The sequence below is a fragment of the Triturus cristatus genome, chromosome 12, assembly GCF_964204655.1.
Source record: "Triturus cristatus chromosome 12, aTriCri1.1, whole genome shotgun sequence".
NCBI classification, from domain to species: domain Eukaryota; kingdom Metazoa; phylum Chordata; class Amphibia; order Caudata; family Salamandridae; genus Triturus; species Triturus cristatus.
Genome location: NC_140595.1, coordinates 216,757,917 through 216,778,950, shown reverse-complemented (window position 1 = coordinate 216,778,950; position 21,034 = coordinate 216,757,917). Strand labels below are relative to the sequence as shown.

At 45.1% G+C, this 21,034-nt stretch overlaps 21 non-coding genes across 21 annotated transcripts; all 21 read left to right on the top strand.

Annotated features, from left to right (window-relative positions):
* Positions 1–672: 672 nt before the first annotated feature.
* LOC146773285 (U5 spliceosomal RNA) lies at positions 673–787 on the top strand. Its single transcript, XR_014973992.1, has one exon. It is a non-coding gene; the product is annotated as a U5 spliceosomal RNA (small nuclear RNA).
* An 888-nt stretch (positions 788–1,675) lies between these two features.
* LOC146773284 (U5 spliceosomal RNA) lies at positions 1,676–1,789 on the top strand. Its single transcript, XR_014974780.1, has one exon. It is a non-coding gene; the product is annotated as a U5 spliceosomal RNA (small nuclear RNA).
* Positions 1,790–2,665: 876 nt separating this feature from the next.
* Positions 2,666–2,780, top strand: LOC146773283 (U5 spliceosomal RNA). The gene has a single exon (XR_014973981.1). It is a non-coding gene; the product is annotated as a U5 spliceosomal RNA (small nuclear RNA).
* An 888-nt stretch (positions 2,781–3,668) lies between these two features.
* LOC146773282 (U5 spliceosomal RNA) lies at positions 3,669–3,783 on the top strand. Its single transcript, XR_014973970.1, has one exon. It is a non-coding gene; the product is annotated as a U5 spliceosomal RNA (small nuclear RNA).
* Positions 3,784–4,671: 888 nt separating this feature from the next.
* Positions 4,672–4,786, top strand: LOC146773281 (U5 spliceosomal RNA). Its single transcript, XR_014973959.1, has one exon. It is a non-coding gene; the product is annotated as a U5 spliceosomal RNA (small nuclear RNA).
* Positions 4,787–5,675: 889 nt separating this feature from the next.
* LOC146773280 (U5 spliceosomal RNA) lies at positions 5,676–5,790 on the top strand. Its single transcript, XR_014973949.1, has one exon. It is a non-coding gene; the product is annotated as a U5 spliceosomal RNA (small nuclear RNA).
* An 888-nt stretch (positions 5,791–6,678) lies between these two features.
* LOC146773279 (U5 spliceosomal RNA) lies at positions 6,679–6,793 on the top strand. The gene has a single exon (XR_014974500.1). It is a non-coding gene; the product is annotated as a U5 spliceosomal RNA (small nuclear RNA).
* Positions 6,794–7,681: 888 nt separating this feature from the next.
* Positions 7,682–7,796, top strand: LOC146773278 (U5 spliceosomal RNA). The gene has a single exon (XR_014974419.1). It is a non-coding gene; the product is annotated as a U5 spliceosomal RNA (small nuclear RNA).
* An 889-nt stretch (positions 7,797–8,685) lies between these two features.
* LOC146773277 (U5 spliceosomal RNA) lies at positions 8,686–8,800 on the top strand. Its single transcript, XR_014973948.1, has one exon. It is a non-coding gene; the product is annotated as a U5 spliceosomal RNA (small nuclear RNA).
* Positions 8,801–9,689: 889 nt separating this feature from the next.
* LOC146773276 (U5 spliceosomal RNA) lies at positions 9,690–9,804 on the top strand. The gene has a single exon (XR_014974148.1). It is a non-coding gene; the product is annotated as a U5 spliceosomal RNA (small nuclear RNA).
* Positions 9,805–10,692: 888 nt separating this feature from the next.
* Positions 10,693–10,807, top strand: LOC146773275 (U5 spliceosomal RNA). The gene has a single exon (XR_014974467.1). It is a non-coding gene; the product is annotated as a U5 spliceosomal RNA (small nuclear RNA).
* An 876-nt stretch (positions 10,808–11,683) lies between these two features.
* LOC146773274 (U5 spliceosomal RNA) lies at positions 11,684–11,798 on the top strand. The gene has a single exon (XR_014974477.1). It is a non-coding gene; the product is annotated as a U5 spliceosomal RNA (small nuclear RNA).
* An 889-nt stretch (positions 11,799–12,687) lies between these two features.
* Positions 12,688–12,802, top strand: LOC146773273 (U5 spliceosomal RNA). Its single transcript, XR_014973937.1, has one exon. It is a non-coding gene; the product is annotated as a U5 spliceosomal RNA (small nuclear RNA).
* An 888-nt stretch (positions 12,803–13,690) lies between these two features.
* On the top strand, positions 13,691–13,804 carry LOC146773272 (U5 spliceosomal RNA). The gene has a single exon (XR_014974828.1). It is a non-coding gene; the product is annotated as a U5 spliceosomal RNA (small nuclear RNA).
* Positions 13,805–14,692: 888 nt separating this feature from the next.
* LOC146773271 (U5 spliceosomal RNA) lies at positions 14,693–14,807 on the top strand. The gene has a single exon (XR_014974418.1). It is a non-coding gene; the product is annotated as a U5 spliceosomal RNA (small nuclear RNA).
* An 889-nt stretch (positions 14,808–15,696) lies between these two features.
* On the top strand, positions 15,697–15,811 carry LOC146773270 (U5 spliceosomal RNA). Its single transcript, XR_014973926.1, has one exon. It is a non-coding gene; the product is annotated as a U5 spliceosomal RNA (small nuclear RNA).
* Positions 15,812–16,700: 889 nt separating this feature from the next.
* Positions 16,701–16,815, top strand: LOC146773269 (U5 spliceosomal RNA). The gene has a single exon (XR_014974120.1). It is a non-coding gene; the product is annotated as a U5 spliceosomal RNA (small nuclear RNA).
* Positions 16,816–17,702: 887 nt separating this feature from the next.
* Positions 17,703–17,817, top strand: LOC146773268 (U5 spliceosomal RNA). The gene has a single exon (XR_014974760.1). It is a non-coding gene; the product is annotated as a U5 spliceosomal RNA (small nuclear RNA).
* Positions 17,818–18,706: 889 nt separating this feature from the next.
* Positions 18,707–18,821, top strand: LOC146773267 (U5 spliceosomal RNA). Its single transcript, XR_014973915.1, has one exon. It is a non-coding gene; the product is annotated as a U5 spliceosomal RNA (small nuclear RNA).
* An 889-nt stretch (positions 18,822–19,710) lies between these two features.
* Positions 19,711–19,825, top strand: LOC146773266 (U5 spliceosomal RNA). Its single transcript, XR_014973903.1, has one exon. It is a non-coding gene; the product is annotated as a U5 spliceosomal RNA (small nuclear RNA).
* An 889-nt stretch (positions 19,826–20,714) lies between these two features.
* LOC146773265 (U5 spliceosomal RNA) lies at positions 20,715–20,829 on the top strand. The gene has a single exon (XR_014973892.1). It is a non-coding gene; the product is annotated as a U5 spliceosomal RNA (small nuclear RNA).
* The last annotated feature ends 205 nt before the right edge of the window (positions 20,830–21,034 follow it).

Below are 21,034 nucleotides of genomic sequence, written 5' to 3'. Positions count from 1 at the left end.
AGTATATTTTCTTATCTCCCAAAGATCCTGCTGCCAGATCCCAGAGGTCACCCTCCTTTTTAAAGGTGGGACCAAGACTCATGCTGTGCTTTTCATAGGGCTTGCCCGTTATTTGTGTCCGTTTAGAGGTGCCCTGAGAGGTCACCAATCCTGAGTCAGCTTCCTCTCAGGTAGACTTGAAGGGGCACGTCAGACTTGATTCATGTGTCTCCAGCCTAGACAGATATATCCTTCTATATTCAGGTTTAATGAAAGTACGTGTGAAAAAGGCACATACGGTGCATGGCTATGTGTAGAGCGCAGTGGTGGCTCTGAGCATATCGATTGGAGGGATGGTGTTGAAAGCGTAAAATGGCTAGGGGACAAAAGGCCTACAGTGCCACTTAACTAAAAGCCTGATTCACATTTCCTTTTCCCCTTCCCCAGCAGCCCCGACAACTCCTAATGAGCTGAGGTTAGTACAAAAGAAATTTGCATATTCCCAGACATACACATGTGAACAGTCCACTTTTTTGTACCTTGAGCAGAGACTTTGAAAAGTTGGCCTGTTTTGCCCACCGGCCTGGTTCTCGCCCTCTTTCTTAGAGCCTGAAAATACCTTTCAGGTCCTCACCCTCGCAATGACAGGGTCTTTGATGTGGCGCCACTTACCCTAGAGAGCTATATTGTCACTTACTCTGGTTTCTCTTCAAAACGAAAAAATCTTTCGCCTTTTACTAAAGATTTCCGTGGAGAGGAACATTTAAGAGTTTATTCAATTTTTTTAAGCCTTGCCACAGGTGAGGCTGTTTATCATTTGTTTGAAATAAAAACATTAGAAGTTGGGGAATATCCAGCAATTGTCTGCTGCATTTTTGGGGGACATGAGTTTGGTGTTTTATTCCTGAGCTCTCTGCTTGCTCATTTGCATAAACAGAGTGCAGGAGAGGTGCCTCATGGGAAAGAGCTTGTGCAGTGCATGAGATTGCTTTTCTTGACTGACTTGAAACTTCACGATCGCAGGCAGTATATTTTCTTATCTCCCAAAGATCCTGCTGCCAGATCCCAGAGGTCACCCTCCTTTTTAAAGGTGGGACCAAGACTCATGCTGTGCTTTTCATAGGGCTTGCCCGTTATTTGTGCCTGTTAGAGGTGCCCTGAGAGGTCGCCAATCCTGAGTCAGCTTCCTCTCAGGTAGACTTGAAGGGGCACGTCAGACTTGTTTCACGTGTCTCCAGCCTAGACAGATATATCCTTCTATATTCAGGTTTAATGAAAGTACGTGTGAAAAAGGCACATACGGTGCATGGCTATGTGTAGAGCACAGTGGTGGCTCTGAGCATATCGATTGGAGGGATGGTGTTGAAAGCGTAAAATGGCTAGGGGACAAAAGGCCTACAGTGCCACTTAACTAAAAGCCTGATTCACATTTCCTGTTCCCCTTCCCCAGCAGCCCCGACAACTCCTAATGAGCTGAGGTGAGTACAAAAGAAATTTGCATATTCCCAGACATACACATGTGAACAGTCCACCTTTTTGTACCTTGAGCAGAGACTCTGAAATGTTGGCCTGTTTTGCCCACCGGCCTGGTTCTCGCCCTCTTTCTTAGAGCCTGAAAATACCTTTCAGGTCCTCACCCTCGCAATGACAGGGTCTTTGATGTGCCGCCACTTACCCTAGAGAGCTATATTGTCACTTACTCTGGTTTCTCTTCAAAACGAAAAAATCTTTCGCCTTTTACTAAACATTTCCGTGGAGAGGAACATTTAAGAGTTTATTCAATTTTTTTAAGCCTTGCCACAGGTAGGCTGTTTATCATTTGTTTAAAAGAAAAGCATTACAAGTTGGGGAATATCCAGCAATTGTCTGCTGCTTTTTTGGGGGACATGAGTTTGGTGTTTTATTCCTGAGCTCTCTGCTTGCTCATTTGCATAAACAGAGTGCAGGAGAGGTGCCTCATGGGAAAGAGCTTGTGCAGTGCATGAGATTGCTTTTCTTGACTGACTTGAAACTTCACGATCGCAGGCAGTATATTTTCTTATCTCCCAAAGATCCTGCTGCCAGATCCCAGAGGTCACCCTCCTTTTTAAAGGTGGGACCAAGACTCATGCTGTGCTTTTCATAGGGCTTGCCCGTTATTTGTGCCCGTGAGAGGTCACCAATCCTGAGTCAGCTTCCTCTCAGGTAGACTTGAAGGGGCACGTCAGACTTGTTTCATGTGTCTCCAGCCAAGACAGATATATCCTTCTATATTCAGGTTTAATGAAAGTACGTGTGAAAAAGGCACATACGGTGCATGGCTATGTGTAGAGCACAGTGGTGGCTCTGAGCATATCGATTGGAGGGATGGTGTTGAAAGCGTAAAATGGCTAGGGGACAAAAGGCCTACAGTGCCACTTAACTAAAAGCCTGATTCACATTTCCTGTTCCCCTTCCCCAGCAGCCCCGACAACTCCTAATGAGCTGAGGTGAGTACAAAAGAAATTTGCACATTCCCAGACATACACATGTGAACAGTCCACCTTTTTGTACCTTGAGCAGAGACTTTGAAATGTTGGCCTGTTTTGCCCACCGGCCTGGTTCTCGCCCTCTTTCTTAGAGCCTGAAAATACCTTTCAGGTCCTCACCCTCGCAATGACAGGGTCTTTGATGTGCCGCCACTTACCCTAGAGAGCTATATTGTCACTTACTCTGGTTTCTCTTCAAAACGAAAAAATCTTTCGCCTTTTACTAAAGATTTCCGTGGAGAGGAACATTTAAGAGTTTATTCAATTTTTTTAAGCCTTGCCACAGGTGAGGCTGTTTATCATTTGTTTAAAAGAAAAGCATTACAAGTTGGGGAATATCCAGCAATTGTCTGCTGCTTTTTTGGGGGACATGAGTTTGGTGTTTTATTCCTGAGCTCTCTGCTTGCTCATTTGCATAAACAGAGTGCAGGAGAGGTGCCTCATGGGAAAGAGCTTGTGCAGTGCATGAGATTGCTTTTCTTGACTGACTTGAAACTTCACGATCGCAGGCAGTATATTTTCTTATCTCCCAAAGATCCTGCTGCCAGATCCCAGAGGTCACCCTCCTTTTTAAAGGTGGGACCAAGACTCATGCTGTGCTTTTCATAGGGCTTGCCCGTTATTTGTGCCCGTTAGAGGTGCCCTGAGAGGTCGCCAATCCTGAGTCAGCTTCCTCTCAGGTAGACTTGAAGGGGCACGTCAGACTTGTTTCACGTGTCTCCAGTCTAGACAGATATATCCTTCTATATTCAGGTTTAATGAAAGTACGTGTGAAAAAGGCACATACGGTGCATGGCTATGTGTAGAGCACAGTGGTGGCTCTGAGCATATCGATTGGAGGGATGGTGTTGAAAGCGTAAAATGGCTAGGGGACAAAAGGCCTACAGTGCCACTTAACTAAAAGCCTGATTCACATTTCCTGTTCCCCTTCCCCAGCAGCCCCGACAACTCCTAATGAGCTGAGGTGAGTACAAAAGAAATTTGCATATTCCCAGACATACACATGTGAACAGTCCACCTTTTTGTACCTTGAGCAGAGACTTTGAAATGTTGGCCTGTTTTGCCCACCGGCCTGGTTCTCGCCCTCTTTCTTAGAGCCTGAAAATACCTTTCAGGTCCTCACCCTCGCAATGACAGGGTCTTTGATGTGCCGCCACTTACCCTAGAGAGCTATATTGTCACTTACTCTGGTTTCTCTTCAAAACGAAAAAATCTTTCGCCTTTTACTAAAGATTTCCGTGGAGAGGAACATTTAAGAGTTTATTCAATTTTTTTAAGCCTTGCCACAGGTGAGGCTGTTTATCATTTGTTTAAAAGAAAAGCATTACAAGTTGGGGAATATCCAGCAATTGTCTGCTGCTTTTTTGGGGGACATGAGTTTGGTGTTTTATTCCTGAGCTCTCTGCTTGCTCATTTGCATAAACAGAGTGCAGGAGAGGTGCCTCATGGGAAAGAGCTTGTGCAGTGCATGAGATTGCTTTTCTTGACTGACTTGAAACTTCACGATCGCAGGCAGTATATTTTCTTATCTCCCAAAGATCCTGCTGCCAGATCCCAGAGGTCACCCTCCTTTTTAAAGGTGGGACCAAGACTCATGCTGTGCTTTTCATAGGGCTTGCCCGTTATTTGTGCCCGTTAGAGGTGCCCTGAGAGGTCGCCAATCCTGAGTCAGCTTCCTCTCAGGTAGACTTGAAGGGGCACGTCAGACTTGTTTCACGTGTCTCCAGCCTAGACAGATATATCCTTCTATATTCAGGTTTAATGAAAGTACGTGTGAAAAAGGCACATACGGTGCATGGCTATGTGTAGAGCGCAGTGGTGGCTCTGAGCATATCGATTGGAGGGATGGTGTTGAAAGCGTAAAATGGCTAGGGGACAAAAGGCCTACAGTGCCACTTAACTAAAAGCCTGATTCACATTTCCTGTTCCCCTTCCCCAGCAGCCCCGACAACTCCTAATGAGCTGAGGTGAGTACAAAAGAAATTTGCATATTCCCAGACATACACATGTGAACAGTCCACCTTTTTGTACCTTGAGCAGAGACTTTGAAATGTTGGCCTGTTTTGCCCACCGGCCTGGTTCTCGCCCTCTTTCTTAGAGCCTGAAAATACCTTTCAGGTCCTCACCCTCGCAATGACAGGGTCTTTGATGTGCCGCCACTTACCCTAGAGAGCTATATTGTCACTTACTCTGGTTTCTCTTCAAAACGAAAAAATCTTTCGCCTTTTACTAAAGATTTCCGTGGAGAGGAACATTTAAGAGTTTATTCAATTTTTTTAAGCCTTGCCACAGGTGAGGCTGTTTATCATTTGTTTAAAAGAAAAGCATTACAAGTTGGGGAATATCCAGCAATTGTCTGCTGCTTTTTTGGGGGACATGAGTTTGGTGTTTTATTCCTGAGCTCTCTGCTTGCTCATTTGCATAAACAGAGTGCAGGAGAGGTGCCTCATGGGAAAGAGCTTGTGCAGTGCATGAGATTGCTTTTCTTGACTGACTTGAAACTTCACGATTGCAGGCAGTATATTTTCTTATCTCCCAAAGATCCTGCTGCCAGATCCCAGAGGTCACCCTCCTTTTTAAAGGTGGGACCAAGACTCATGCTGTGCTTTTCATAGGGCTTGCCCGTTATTTGTGTCCGTTTAGAGGTGCCCTGAGAGGTCACCAATCCTGAGTCAGCTTCCTCTCAGGTAGACTTGAAGGGGCACGTCAGACTTGTTTCATGTGTCTCCAGCCTAGACAGATATATCCTTCTATATTCAGGTTTAATGAAAGTACGTGTGAAAAAGGCACATACGGTGCATGGCTATGTGTAGAGCGCAGTGGTGGCTCTGAGCATATCGATTGGAGGGATGGTGTTGAAAGCGTAAAATGGCTAGGGGACAAAAGGCCTACAGTGCCACTTAACTAAAAGCCTGATTCACATTTCCTTTTCCCCTTCCCCAGCAGCCCCGACAACTCCTAATGAGCTGAGGTTAGTACAAAAGAAATTTGCATATTCCCAGACATACACATGTGAACAGTCCACTTTTTTGTACCTTGAGCAGAGACTTTGAAAAGTTGGCCTGTTTTGCCCACCGGCCTGGTTCTCGCCCTCTTTCTTAGAGCCTGAAAATACCTTTCAGGTCCTCACCCTCGCAATGACAGGGTCTTTGATGTGGCGCCACTTACCCTAGAGAGCTATATTGTCACTTACTCTGGTTTCTCTTCAAAACGAAAAAATCTTTCGCCTTTTACTAAAGATTTCCGTGGAGAGGAACATTTAAGAGTTTATTCAATTATTTTAAGCCTTGCCACAGGTGAGGCTGTTTATCATTTGTTTGAAATAAAAACATTAGAAGTTGGGGAATATCCAGCAATTGTCTGCTGCATTTTTGGGGGACATGAGTTTGGTGTTTTATTCCTGAGCTCTCTGCTTGCTCATTTGCATAAACAGAGTGCAGGAGAGGTGCCTCATGGGAAAGAGCTTGTGCAGTGTATGAGATTGCTTTTCTTGACTGACTTGAAACTTCACGATCGCAGGCAGTATATTTTCTTATCTCCCAAAGATCCTGCTGCCAGATCCCAGAGGTCACCCTCCTTTTTAAAGGTGGGACCAAGACTCATGCTGTGCTTTTCATAGGGCTTGCCCGTTATTTGTGCCTGTTAGAGGTGCCCTGAGAGGTCGCCAATCCTGAGTCAGCTTCCTCTCAGGTAGACTTGAAGGGGCACGTCAGACTTGTTTCACGTGTCTCCAGCCTAGACAGATATATCCTTCTATATTCAGGTTTAATGAAAGTACGTGTGAAAAAGGCACATACGGTGCATGGCTATGTGTAGAGCACAGTGGTGGCTCTGAGCATATCGATTGGAGGGATGGTGTTTAAAGCGTAAAATGGCTAGGGGACAAAAGGCCTACAGTGCCACTTAACTAAAAGCCTGATTCACATTTCCTGTTCCCCTTCCCCAGCAGCCCCGACAACTCCTAATGAGCTGAGGTGAGTACAAAAGAAATTTGCATATTCCCAGACATACACATGTGAACAGTCCACCTTTTTGTACCTTGAGCAGAGACTCTGAAATGTTGGCCTGTTTTGCCCACCGGCCTGGTTCTCGCCCTCTTTCTTAGAGCCTGAAAATACCTTTCAGGTCCTCACCCTCGCAATGACAGGGTCTTTGATGTGCCGCCACTTACCCTAGAGAGCTATATTGTCACTTACTCTGGTTTCTTTTCAAAACGAAAAAATCTTTCGCCTTTTACTAAAGATTTCCGTGGCGAGGAACATTTAAGAGTTTATTCAATTTTTTTAAGCCTTGCCACAGGTGAGGCTGTTTATCATTTGTTTAAAAGAAAAGCATTACAAGTTGGGGAATATCCAGAAATTGTCTGCTGCTTTTTTGGGGGACATGAGTTTGGTGTTTTATTCCTGAGCTCTCTGCTTGCTCATTTGCATAAACAGAGTGCAGGAGAGGTGCCTCATGGGAAAGAGCTTGTGCAGTGCATGAGATTGCTTTTCTTGACTGACTTGAAACTTCACGATCGCAGGCAGTATATTTTCTTATCTCCCAAAGATCCTGCTGCCAGATCCCAGAGGTCACCCTCCTTTTTAAAGGTGGGACCAAGACTCATGCTGTGCTTTTCATAGGGCTTGCCCGTTATTTGTGCCCGTTATTTGTGCCCTGAGAGGTCGCCAATCCTGAGTCAGCTTCCTCTCAGGTAGACTTGAAGGGGCACGTCAGACTTGTTTCACGTGTCTCCAGCCTAGACAGATATATCCTTCTATATTCAGGTTTAATGAAAGTACGAGTGAAAAAGGCACATACGGTGCATGGCTATGTTTAGAGCACAGTGGTGGCTCTGAGCATATCGATTGGAGGGATGGTGTTGAAAGCGTAAAATGGCTAGGGGACAAAAGGCCTACAGTGCCACTTAACTAAAAGCCTGATTCACATTTCCTGTTCCCCTTCCCCAGCAGCCCCGACAACTCCTAATGAGCTGAGGTGAGTACAAAAGAAATTTGCATATTCCCAGACATACACATGTGAACAGTCCACCTTTTTGTACCTTGAGCAGAGATTTTGAAATGTTGGCCTGTTTTGCCCACCGGCCTGGTTCTCGCCCTCTTTCTTAGAGCCTGAAAATACCTTTCAGGTCCTCACCCTCGCAATGACAGGGTCTTTGATGTGCCGCCACTTACCCTAGAGAGCTATATTGTCACTTACTCTGGTTTCTCTTCAAAACGAAAAAATCTTTCGCCTTTTACTAAAGATTTCCTTGGAGAGGAACATTTAAGAGTTTATTCAATTTTTTTAAGCCTTGCCACAGGTGAGGCTGTTTATCATTTGTTTAAAAGAAAAGCATTACAAGTTGGGGAATATCCAGCAATTGTCTGCTGCTTTTTTGGGGGACATGAGTTTGGTGTTTTATTCCTGAGCTCTCTGCTTGCTCATTTGCATAAACAGAGTGCAGGAGAGGTGCCTCATGGGAAAGAGCTTGTGCAGTGCATGAGATTGCTTTTCTTGACTGACTTGAAACTTCACGATTGCAGGCAGTATATTTTCTTATCTCCCAAAGATCCTGCTGCCAGATCCCAGAGGTCACCCTCCTTTTTAAAGGTGGGACCAAGACTCATGCTGTGCTTTTCATAGGGCTTGCCCGTTATTTGTGTCCGTTTAGAGGTGCCCTGAGAGGTCACCAATCCTGAGTCAGCTTCCTCTCAGGTAGACTTGAAGGGGCACGTCAGACTTGTTTCATGTGTCTCCAGCCTAGACAGATATATCCTTCTATATTCAGGTTTAATGAAAGTACGTGTGAAAAAGGCACATACGGTGCATGGCTATGTGTAGAGCACAGTGGTGGCTCTGAGCATATCGATTGGAGGGATGGTGTTGAAAGCGTAAAATGGCTAGGGGACAAAAGGCCTACAGTGCCACTTAACTAAAAGCCTGATTCACATTTCCTGTTCCCCTTCCCCAGCAGCCCCGACAACTCCTAATGAGCTGAGGTGAGTACAAAAGAAATTTGCATATTCCCAGACATACACATGTGAACAGTCCACCTTTTTGTACCTTGAGCAGAGACTTTGAAATGTTGGCCTGTTTTGCCCACCGGCCTGGTTCTCGCCCTCTTTCTTAGAGCCTGAAAATACCTTTCAGGTCCTCACCCTCGCAATGACAGGGTCTTTGATGTGCCGCCACTTACCCTAGAGAGCTATATTGTCACTTACTCTGGTTTCTCTTCAAAACGAAAAAATCTTTCGCCTTTTACTAAAGATTTCCGTGGAGAGGAACATTTAAGAGTTTATTCAATTTTTTTAAGCCTTGCCACAGGTGAGGCTGTTTATCATTTGTTTAAAAGAAAAGCATTACAAGTTGGGGAATATCCAGAAATTGTCTGCTGCTTTTTTGGGGGACATGAGTTTGGTGTTTTATTCCTGAGCTCTCTGCTTGCTCATTTGCATAAACAGAGTGCAGGAGAGGTGCCTCATGGGAAAGAGCTTGTGCAGTGCATGAGATTGCTTTTCTTGACTGACTTGAAACTTCACGATCGCAGGCAGTATATTTTCTTATCTCCCAAAGATCCTGCTGCCAGATCCCAGAGGTCACCCTCCTTTTTAAAGGTGGGACCAAGACTCATGCTGTGCTTTTCATAGGGCTTGCCCGTTATTTGTGTCCGTTTAGAGGTGCCCTGAGAGGTCGCCAATCCTGAGTCAGCTTCCTCTCAGGTAGACTTGAAGGGGCACGTCAGACTTGTTTCACGTGTCTCCAGCCTAGACAGATATATCCTTCTATATTCAGGTTTAATGAAAGTACGTGTGAAAAAGGCACATACGGTGCATGGCTATGTGTAGAGCACAGTGGTGGCTCTGAGCATATCGATTGGAGGGATGGTGTTGAAAGCGTAAAATGGCTAGGGGACAAAAGGCCTACAGTGCCACTTAACTAAAAGCCTGATTCACATTTCCTGTTCCCCTTCCCAAGCAGCCCTGACAACTCCTAATGAGCTGAGGTGAGTACAAAAGAAATTTGCATATTCCCAGACATACACATGTGAACAGTCCACCTTTTTGTACCTTGAGCAGAGACTTTGAAATGTTGGCCTGTTTTGCCCACCGGCCTGGTTCTCGCCCTCTTTCTTAGAGCCTGAAAATACCTTTCAGGTCCTCACCCTCGCAATGACAGGGTCTTTGATGTGCCGCCACTTACCCTAGAGAGCTATATTGTCACTTACTCTGGTTTCTCTTCAAAACGAAAAAATCTTTCGTCTTTTACTAAAGATTTCCGTGGAGAGGAACATTTAAGAGTTTATTCAATTTTTTTAAGCCTTGCCACAGGTGAGGCTGTTTATCATTTGTTTAAAAGAAAAGCATTACAAGTTGGGGAATATCCAGCAATTGTCTGCTGCTTTTTTGGGGGACATGAGTTTGGTGTTTTATTCCTGAGCTCTCTGCTTGCTCATTTGCATAAACAGAGTGCAGGAGAGGTGCCTCATGGGAAAGAGCTTGTGCAGTGCATGAGATTGCTTTTCTTGACTGACTTGAAACTTCACGATCGCAGGCAGTATATTTTCTAATCTCCCAAAGATCCTGCTGCCAGATCCCAGAGGTCACCCTCCTTTTTAAAGGTGGGACCAAGACTCATGCTGTGCTTTTCATAGGGCTTGCCCATTATTTGTGCCTGTTAGAGGTGCCCTGAGAGGTCGCCAATCCTGAGTCAGCTTCCTCTCAGGTAGACTTGAAGGGGCACGTCAGACTTGTTTCATGTGTCTCCAGCCTAGACAGATATATCCTTCTATATTCAGGTTTAATGAAAGTACGTGTGAAAAAGGCACATACGGTGCATGGCTATGTGTAGAGCACAGTGGTGGCTCTGAGCATATCGATTGGAGGGATGGTGTTGAAAGCGTAAAATGGCTAGGGGACAAAAGGCCTACAGTGCCACTTAACTAAAAGCCTGATTCACATTTCCTGTTCCCCTTCCCCAGCAGCCCCGACAACTCCTAATGAGCTGAGGTGAGTACAAAAGAAATTTGCATATTCCCAGACATACACATGTGAACAGTCCACCTTTTTGTACCTTGAGCAGAGACTCTGAAATGTTGGCCTGTTTTGCCCACCGGCCTGGTTCTCGCCCTCTTTCTTAGAGCCTGAAAATACCTTTCAGGTCCTCACCCTCGCAATGACAGGGTCTTTGATGTGGCGCCACTTACCCTAGAGAGCTATATTGTCACTTATTCTGGTTTCTCTTCAAAACGAAAAAATCTTTCGCCTTTTACTAAAGATTTCCGTGGCGAGGAACATTTAAGAGTTTATTCAATTTTTTTAAGCCTCGCCACAGGTGAGGCTGTTTATCATTTGTTTAAAAGAAAAGTATTAGAAGTTGGGGAATATCCAGCAATTGTCTGCTGCTTTTTTGGGGGACATGAGTTTGGTGTTTTATTCCTGAGCTCTCTGCTTGCTCATTTGCATAAACAGAGTGCAGGAGAGGTGCCTCATGGGAAAGAGCTTGTGCAGTGCATGAGATTGCTTTTCTTGACTGACTTCAAACTTCACGATCGCAGGCAGTATATTTTCTTATCTCCCAAAGATCCTGCTGCCAGATCCCAGAGGTCACCCTCCTTTTTAAAGGTGGGACCAAGACTCATGCTGTGCTTTTCATAGGGCTTGCCCGTTATTTGTGCCCGTGAGAGGTCACCAATCCTGAGTCAGCTTCCTCTCAGGTAGACTTGAAGGGGCACGTCAGACTTGTTTCATGTGTCTCCAGCCTAGACAGATATATCCTTCTATATTCAGGTTTAATGAAAGTACGTGTGAAAAAGGCACATACGGTGCATGGCTATGTGTAGAGCACAGTGGTGGCTCTGAGCATATCGATTGGAGGGATGGTGTTGAAAGCGTAAAATGGCTAGGGGACAAAAGGCCTACAGTGCCACTTAACTAAAAGCCTGATTCACATTTCCTGTTCCCCTTCCCCAGCAGCCCCGACAACTCCTAATGAGCTGAGGTGAGTACAAAAGAAATTTGCATATTCCCAGACATACACATGTGAACAGTCCACCTTTTTGTACCTTGAGCAGAGACTTTGAAATGTTGGCCTGTTTTGCCCACCGGCCTGGTTCTCGCCCTCTTTCTTAGAGCCTGAAAATACCTTTCAGGTCCTCACCCTCGCAATGACAGGGTCTTTGATGTGCCGCCACTTACCCTAGAGAGCTATATTGTCACTTACTCTGGTTTCTCTTCAAAACGAAAAAATCTTTCGCCTTTTACTAAAGATTTCCGTAGAGAGGAACATTTAAGAGTTTATTCAATTTTTTTAAGCCTTGCCACAGGTGAGGCTGTTTATCATTTGTTTAAAAGAAAAGCATTACAAGTTGGGGAATATCCAGCAATTGTCTGCTGCTTTTTTGGGGGACATGAGTTTGGTGTTTTATTCCTGAGCTCTCTGCTTGCTCATTTGCATAAACAGAGTGCAGGAGAGGTGCCTCATGGGAAAGAGCTTGTGCAGTGCATGAGATTGCTTTTCTTGACTGACTTGAAACTTCACGATCGCAGGCAGTATATTTTCTTATCTCCCAAAGATCCTGCTGCCAGATCCCAGAGGTCACCCTCCTTTTTAAAGGTGGGACCAAGACTCATGCTGTGCTTTTCATAGGGCTTGCCCGTTATTTGTGTCCGTTTAGAGGTGCCCTGAGAGGTCACCAATCCTGAGTCAGCTTCCTCTCAGGTAGACTTGAAGGGGCACGTCAGACTTGATTCATGTGTCTCCAGCCTAGACAGATATATCCTTCTATATTCAGGTTTAATGAAAGTACGTGTGAAAAAGGCACATACGGTGCATGGCTATGTGTAGAGCGCAGTGGTGGCTCTGAGCATATCGATTGGAGGGATGGTGTTGAAAGCGTAAAATGGCTAGGGGACAAAAGGCCTACAGTGCCACTTAACTAAAAGCCTGATTCACATTTCCTTTTCCCCTTCCCCAGCAGCCCCGACAACTCCTAATGAGCTGAGGTTAGTACAAAAGAAATTTGCATATTCCCAGACATACACATGTGAACAGTCCACTTTTTTGTACCTTGAGCAGAGACTTTGAAAAGTTGGCCTGTTTTGCCCACCGGCCTGGTTCTCGCCCTCTTTCTTAGAGCCTGAAAATACCTTTCAGGTCCTCACCCTCGCAATGACAGGGTCTTTGATGTGGCGCCACTTACCCTAGAGAGCTATATTGTCACTTACTCTGGTTTCTCTTCAAAACGAAAAAATCTTTCGCCTTTTACTAAAGATTTCCGTGGAGAGGAACATTTAAGAGTTTATTCAATTTTTTTAAGCCTTGCCACAGGTGAGGCTGTTTATCATTTGTTTGAAATAAAAACATTAGAAGTTGGGGAATATCCAGCAATTGTCTGCTGCATTTTTGGGGGACATGAGTTTGGTGTTTTATTCCTGAGCTCTCTGCTTGCTCATTTGCATAAACAGAGTGCAGGAGAGGTGCCTCATGGGAAAGAGCTTGTGCAGTGCATGAGATTGCTTTTCTTGACTGACTTGAAACTTCACGATCGCAGGCAGTATATTTTCTTATCTCCCAAAGATCCTGCTGCCAGATCCCAGAGGTCACCCTCCTTTTTAAAGGTGGGACCAAGACTCATGCTGTGCTTTTCATAGGGCTTGCCGGTTATTTGTGCCTGTTAGAGGTGCCCTGAGAGGTCGCCAATCCTGAGTCAGCTTCCTCTCAGGTAGACTTGAAGGGGCACGTCAGACTTGTTTCACGTGTCTCCAGCCTAGACAGATATATCCTTCTATATTCAGGTTTAATGAAAGTACGTGTGAAAAAGGCACATACGGTGCATGGCTATGTGTAGAGCACAGTGGTGGCTCTGAGCATATCGATTGGAGGGATGGTGTTGAAAGCGTAAAATGGCTAGGGGACAAAAGGCCTACAGTGCCACTTAACTAAAAGCCTGATTCACATTTCCTGTTCCCCTTCCCCAGCAGCCCCGACAACTCCTAATGAGCTGAGGTGAGTACAAAAGAAATTTGCATATTCCCAGACATACACATGTGAACAGTCCACCTTTTTGTACCTTGAGCAGAGACTCTGAAATGTTGGCCTGTTTTGCCCACCGGCCTGGTTCTCGCCCTCTTTCTTAGAGCCTGAAAATACCTTTCAGGTCCTCACCCTCGCAATGACAGGGTCTTTGATGTGCCGCCACTTACCCTAGAGAGCTATATTGTCACTTACTCTGGTTTCTCTTCAAAACGAAAACATCTTTCGCCTTTTACTAAACATTTCCGTGGCGAGGAACATTTAAGAGTTTATTCAATTTTTTTAAGCCTTGCCACAGGTAGGCTGTTTATCATTTGTTTAAAAGAAAAGCATTACAAGTTGGGGAATATCCAGAAATTGTCTGCTGCTTTTTTGGGGGACATGAGTTTGGTGTTTTATTCCTGAGCTCTCTGCTTGCTCATTTGCATAAACAGAGTGCAGGAGAGGTGCCTCATGGGAAAGAGCTTGTGCAGTGCATGAGATTGCTTTTCTTGACTGACTTGAAACTTCACGATCGCAGGCAGTATATTTTCTTATCTCCCAAAGATCCTGCTGCCAGATCCCAGAGGTCACCCTCCTTTTTAAAGGTGGGACCAAGACTCATGCTGTGCTTTTCATAGGGCTTGCCCGTTATTTGTGCCCGTTATTTGTGCCCTGAGAGGTCGCCAATCCTGAGTCAGCTTCCTCTCAGGTAGACTTGAAGGGGCACGTCAGACTTGTTTCACGTGTCTCCAGCCTAGACAGATATATCCTTCTATATTCAGGTTTAATGAAAGTACGAGTGAAAAAGGCACATACGGTGCATGGCTATGTTTAGAGCACAGTGGTGGCTCTGAGCATATCGATTGGAGGGATGGTGTTGAAAGCGTAAAATGGCTAGGGGACAAAAGGCCTACAGTGCCACTTAACTAAAAGCCTGATTCACATTTCCTGTTCCCCTTCCCCAGCAGCCCCGACAACTCCTAATGAGCTGAGGTGAGTACAAAAGAAATTTGCATATTCCCAGACATACACATGTGAACAGTCCACCTTTTTGTACCTTGAGCAGAGACTTTGAAATGTTGGCCTGTTTTGCCCACCGGCCTGGTTCTCGCCCTCTTTCTTAGAGCCTGAAAATACCTTTCAGGTCCTCACCCTCGCAATGACAGGGTCTTTGATGTGCCGCCACTTACCCTAGAGAGCTATATTGTCACTTACTCTGGTTTCTCTTCAAAACGAAAAAATCTTTCGCCTTTTACTAAAGATTTCCTTGGAGAGGAACATTTAAGAGTTTATTCAATTTTTTTAAGCCTTGCCACAGGTGAGGCTGTTTATCATTTGTTTAAAAGAAAAGCATTACAAGTTGGGGAATATCCAGCAATTGTCTGCTGCTTTTTTGGGGGACATGAGTTTGGTGTTTTATTCCTGAGCTCTCTGCTTGCTCATTTGCATAAACAGAGTGCAGGAGAGGTGCCTCATGGGAAAGAGCTTGTGCAGTGCATGAGATTGCTTTTCTTGACTGACTTGAAACTTCACGATTGCAGGCAGTATATTTTCTTATCTCCCAAAGATCCTGCTGCCAGATCCCAGAGGTCACCCTCCTTTTTAAAGGTGGGACCAAGACTCATGCTGTGCTTTTCATAGGGCTTGCCCGTTATTTGTGTCCGTTTAGAGGTGCCCTGAGAGGTCACCAATCCTGAGTCAGCTTCCTCTCAGGTAGACTTGAAGGGGCACGTCAGACTTGTTTCATGTGTCTCCAGCCTAGACAGATATATCCTTCTATATTCAGGTTTAATGAAAGTACGTGTGAAAAAGGCACATACGGTGCATGGCTATGTGTAGAGCACAGTGGTGGCTCTGAGCATATCGATTGGAGGGATGGTGTTGAAAGCGTAAAATGGCTAGGGGACAAAAGGCCTACAGTGCCACTTAACTAAAAGCCTGATTCACATTTCCTGTTCCCCTTCCCCAGCAGCCCCGACAACTCCTAATGAGCTGAGGTGAGTACAAAAGAAATTTGCATATTCCCAGACATACACATGTGAACAGTCCACCTTTTTGTACCTTGAGCAGAGACTTTGAAATGTTGGCCTGTTTTGCCCACCGGCCTGGTTCTCGCCCTCTTTCTTAGAGCCTGAAAATACCTTTCAGGTCCTCACCCTCGCAATGACAGGGTCTTTGATGTGCCGCCACTTACCCTAGAGAGCTATATTGTCACTTACTCTGGTTTCTCTTCAAAACGAAAAAATCTTTCGCCTTTTACTAAAGATTTCCGTGGAGAGGAACATTTAAGAGTTTATTCAATTTTTTTAAGCCTTGCCACAGGTGAGGCTGTTTATCATTTGTTTAAAAGAAAAGCATTACAAGTTGGGGAATATTCAGAAATTGTCTGCTGCTTTTTTGGGGGACATGAGTTTGGTGTTTTATTCCTGAGCTCTCTGCTTGCTCATTTGCATAAACAGAGTGCAGGAGAGGTGCCTCATGGGAAAGAGCTTGTGCAGTGCATGAGATTGCTTTTCTTGACTGACTTGAAACTTCACGATCGCAGGCAGTATATTTTCTTATCTCCCAAAGATCCTGCTGCCAGATCCCAGAGGTCACCCTCCTTTTTAAAGCTGGGACCAAGACTCATGCTGTGCTTTTCATAGGGCTTGCCCGTTATTTGTGTCCGTTTAGAGGTGCCCTGAGAGGTCGCCAATCCTGAGTCAGCTTCCTCTCAGGTAGACTTGAAGGGGCACGTCAGACTTGTTTCACGTGTCTCCAGCCTAGACAGATATATCCTTCTATATTCAGGTTTAATGAAAGTACGTGTGAAAAAGGCACATACGGTGCATGGCTATGTGTAGAGCACAGTGGTGGCTCTGAGCATATCGATTGGAGGGATGGTGTTGAAAGCGTAAAATGGCTAGGGGACAAAAGACCTACAGTGCCACTTAACTAAAAGCCTGATTCACATTTCCTGTTCCCCTTCCCCAGCAGCCCTGACAACTCCTAATGAGCTGAGGTGAGTACAAAAGAAATTTGCATATTCCCAGACATACACATGTGAACAGTCCACCTTTTTGTACCTTGAGCAGAGACTTTGAAATGTTGGCCTGTTTTGCCCACCGGCCTGGTTCTCGCCCTCTTTCTTAGAGCCTGAAAATACCTTTCAGGTCCTCACCCTCGCAATGACAGGGTCTTTGATGTGCCGCCACTTACCCTAGAGAGCTATATTGTCACTTACTCTGGTTTCTCTTCAAAACGAAAAAATCTTTCGCCTTTTACTAAAGATTTCCGTGGCGAGGAACATTTAAGAGTTTATTCAATTTTTTTAAGCCTTGCCACAGGTGAGGCTGTTTATCATTTGTTTAAAAGAAAAGCATTACAAGTTGGGGAATATCCAGAAATTGTCTGCTGCTTTTTTGGGGGACATGAGTTTGGTGTTTTATTCCTGAGCTCTCTGCTTGCTCATTTGCATAAACAGAGTGCAGGAGAGGTGCCTCATGGGAAAGAGCTTGTGCAGTGCATGAGATTGCTTTTCTTGACTGACTTGAAACTTCACGATCGCAGGCAGTATATTTTCTTATCTCCCAAAGATCCTGCTGCCAGATCCCAGAGGTCACCCTCCTTTTTAAAGGTGGGACCAAGACTCATGCTGTGCTTTTCATAGGGCTTGCCCGTTATTTGTGCCGTTATTTGTGCCCTGAGAGGTCGCCAATCCTGAGTCAGCTTCCTCTCAGGTAGACTTGAAGGGGCACGTCAGACTTGTTTCACGTGTCTCCAGCCTAGACAGATATATCCTTCTATATTCAGGTTTAATGAAAGTACGAGTGAAAAAGGCACATACGGTGCATGGCTATGTTTAGAGCACAGTGGTGGCTCTGAGCATATCGATTGGAGGGATGGTGTTGAAAGCGTAAAAGGGCTAGGGGACAAAAGGCCTACAGTGCCACTTAACTAAAAGCCTGATTCACATTTCCTGTTCCCCTTCCCCAGCAGCCCCGACAACTCCTAATGAGCTGAGGTGAGTACAAAAGAAATTTGCATATTCCCAGACATACACATGTGAACAGTCCACCTTTTTGTACCTTGAGCAGAGACTTTGAAATGTTGGCCTGTTTTGCCCACCGGCCTGGTTCTCGCCCTCTTTCTTAGAGCCTGAAAATACCTTTCAGGTCCTCACCCTCGCAATGACAGGGTCTTTGATGTGCCGCCACTTACCCTAGAGAGCTATATTGTCACTTACTCTGGTTTCTCTTCAAAACGAAAAAATCTTTCGCTTTTTACTAAAGATTTCCTTGGAGAGGAACATTTAAGAGTTTATTCAATTTTTTTAAGCCTTGCCACAGGTGAGGCTGTTTATCATTTGTTTAAAAGAAAAGCATTACAAGTTGGGGAATATCCAGCAATTGTCTGCTGCTTTTTTGGGGGACATGAGTTTGGTGTTTTATTCCTGAGCTCTCTGCTTGCTCATTTGCATAAACAGAGTGCAGGAGAGGTGCCTCATGGGAAAGAGCTTGTGCAGTGCATGAGATTGCTTTTCTTGACTGACTTGAAACTTCACGATTGCAGGCAGTATATTTTCTTATCTCCCAAAGATCCTGCTGCCAGATCCCAGAGGTCACCCTCCTTTTTAAAGGTGGGACCAAGACTCATGCTGTGCTTTTCATAGGGCTTGCCCGTTATTTGTGTCCGTTTAGAGGTGCCCTGAGAGGTCACCAATCCTGAGTCAGCTTCCTCTCAGGTAGACTTGAAGGGGCACGTCAGACTTGTTTCATGTGTCTCCAGCCTAGACAGATATATCCTTCTATATTCAGGTTTAATGAAAGTACGTGTGAAAAAGGCACATACGGTGCATGGCTATGTGTAGAGCACAGTGGTGGCTCTGAGCATATCGATTGGAGGGATGGTGTTGAAAGCGTAAAATGGCTAGGGGACAAAAGGCCTACAGTGCCACTTAACTAAAAGCCTGATTCACATTTCCTGTTCCCCTTCCCCAGCAGCCCCGACAACTCCTAATGAGCTGAGGTGAGTACAAAAGAAATTTGCATATTCCCAGACATACACATGTGAACAGTCCACCTTTTTGTACCTTGAGCAGAGACTTTGAAATGTTGGCCTGTTTTGCCCACCGGCCTGGTTCTCGCCCTCTTTCTTAGAGCCTGAAAATACCTTTCAGGTCCTCACCCTCGCAATGACAGGGTCTTTGATGTGCCGCCACTTACCCTAGAGAGCTATATTGTCACTTACTCTGGTTTCTCTTCAAAACGAAAAAATCTTTCGCCTTTTACTAAAGATTTCCGTGGAGAGGAACATTTAAGAGTTTATTCAATTTTTTTAAGCCTTGCCACAGGTGAGGCTGTTTATCATTTGTTTAAAAGAAAAGCATTACAAGTTGGGGAATATCCAGAAATTGTCTGCTGCTTTTTTGGGGGACATGAGTTTGGTGTTTTATTCCTGAGCTCTCTGCTTGCTCATTTGCATAAACAGAGTGCAGGAGAGGTGCCTCATGGGAAAGAGCTTGTGCAGTGCATGAGATTGCTTTTCTTGACTGACTTGAAACTTCACGATCGCAGGCAGTATATTTTCTTATCTCCCAAAGATCCTGCTGCCAGATCCCAGAGGTCACCCTCCTTTTTAAAGGTGGGACCAAGACTCATGCTGTGCTTTTCATAGGGCTTGCCCGTTATTTGTGTCCGTTTAGAGGTGCCCTGAGAGGTCGCCAATCCTGAGTCAGCTTCCTCTCAGGTAGACTTGAAGGGGCACGTCAGACTTGTTTCACGTGTCTCCAGCCTAGACAGATATATCCTTCTATATTCAGGTTTAATGAAAGTACGTGTGAAAAAGGCACATACGGTGCATGGCTATGTGTAGAGCACAGTGGTGGCTCTGAGCATATCGATTGGAGGGATGGTGTTGAAAGCGTAAAATGGCTAGGGGACAAAAGGCCTACAGTGCCACTTAACTAAAAGCCTGATTCACATTTCCTGTTCCCCTTCCCCAGCAGCCCTGACAACTCCTAATGAGCTGAGGTGAGTACAAAAGAAATTTGCATATTCCCAGACATACACATGTGAACAGTCCACCTTTTTGTACCTTGAGCAGAGACTTTGAAATGTTGGCCTGTTTTGCCCACCGGCCTGGTTCTCGCCCTCTTTCTTAGAGCCTGAAAATACCTTTCAGGTCCTCACCCTCGCAATGACAGGGTCTTTGATGTGCCGCCACTTACCCTAGAGAGCTATATTGTCACTTACTCTGGTTTCTCTTCAAAACGAAAAAATCTTTCGCCTTTTACTAAAGATTTCCGTGGAGAGGAACATTTAAGAGTTTATTCAATTTTTTTAAGCCTTGCCACAGGTGAGGCTGTTTATCATTTGTTTAAAAGAAAAGCATTACAAGTTGGGGAATATCCAGCAATTGTCTGCTGCTTTTTTGGGGGACATGAGTTTGGTGTTTTATTCCTGAGCTCTCTGCTTGCTCATTTGCATAAACAGAGTGCAGGAGAGGTGCCTCATGGGAAAGAGCTTGTGCAGTGCATGAGATTGCTTTTCTTGACTGACTTGAAACTTCACGATTGCAGGCAGTATATTTTCTTATCTCCCAAAGATCCTGCTGCCAGATCCCAGAGGTCACCCTCCTTTTTAAAGGTGGGACCAAGACTCATGCTGTGCTTTTCATAGGGCTTGCCCGTTATTTGTGTCCGTTTAGAGGTGCCCTGAGAGGTCACCAATCCTGAGTCAGCTTCCTCTCAGGTAGACTTGAAGGGGCACGTCAGACTTGTTTCATGTGTCTCCAGCCTAGACAGATATATCCTTCTATATTCAGGTTTAATGAAAGTACGTGTGAAAAAGGCACATACGGTGCATGGCTATGTGTAGAGCGCAGTGGTGGCTCTGAGCATATCGATTGGAGGGATGGTGTTGAAAGCGTAAAATGGCTAGGGGACAAAAGGCCTACAGTGCCACTTAACTAAAAGCCTGATTCACATTTCCTTTTCCCCTTCCCCAGCAGCCCCGACAACTCCTAATGAGCTGAGGTTAGTACAAAAGAAATTTGCATATTCCCAGACATACACATGTGAACAGTCCACTTTTTTGTACCTTGAGCAGAGACTTTGAAAAGTTGGCCTGTTTTGCCCACCGGCCTGGTTCTCGCCCTCTTTCTTAGAGCCTGAAAATACCTTTCAGGTCCTCACCCTCGCAATGACAGGGTCTTTGATGTGGCGCCACTTACCCTAGAGAGCTATATTGTCACTTACTCTGGTTTCTCTTCAAAACGAAAAAATCTTTCGCCTTTTACTAAAGATTTCCGTGGAGAGGAACATTTAAGAGTTTATTCAATTTTTTTAAGCCTTGCCACAGGTGAGGCTGTTTATCATTTGTTTGAAATAAAAACATTAGAAGTTGGGGAATATCCCGCAATTGTCTGCTGCATTTTTGGGGGACATGAGTTTGGTGTTTTATTCCTGAGCTCTCTGCTTGCTCATTTGCATAAACAGAGTGCAGGAGAGGTGCCTCATGGGAAAGAGCTTGTGCAGTGCATGAGATTGCTTTTCTTGACTGACTTGAAACTTC